Below are 557 nucleotides of genomic sequence, written 5' to 3'. Positions count from 1 at the left end.
AAAACAACGCCCAACGAGCTTGACGGGCATTAAGTCGTTTGGCAGAACGGATGTACTCAAGGTTCTTATGGTCTGTCCAAACGACAAAAGGAACGGTCGCCCCCTCCAACCACTGTCGCCATTCGCCTAGGGCTAAGCGGATGGCGAGCAGTTCACGGTTACCCACATCATAGTTGCGCTCAGATGGCGACAGGCGATGAGAAAAATAAGCGCAAGGATGAACCTTATCGTCAGACTGGAAGCGCTGGGATAGAATGGCTCCACGCCTACCTCTGAAGCGTCAACCTCGACAATGAATTGTCTAGTGACGTCAGGAGTAACGAGGATAGGAGCGGACGTAAAACGTTCTTTTAGAAGATCAAAAGCTCCCTGGGCGGAACCGGACCACTTAAAACACGTCTTGACAGAAGTAAGAGCTGTGAGAGGGGCAGCAACTTGACCGAAATTACGAATGAAACGCCGATAGAAATTAGCGAAACCTAAAAAGCGCTGCAACTCGACACGTGACCTTGGAACGGGCCAATCACTGACAGCTTGGACCTTAGTGGAATCCATCT

The sequence above is a fragment of the Oncorhynchus gorbuscha genome, linkage group LG08 (genome assembly GCF_021184085.1).
Source record: "Oncorhynchus gorbuscha isolate QuinsamMale2020 ecotype Even-year linkage group LG08, OgorEven_v1.0, whole genome shotgun sequence".
Lineage (NCBI taxonomy): Eukaryota > Metazoa > Chordata > Actinopteri > Salmoniformes > Salmonidae > Oncorhynchus > Oncorhynchus gorbuscha.
This window is presented reverse-complemented; position numbering follows the sequence as displayed.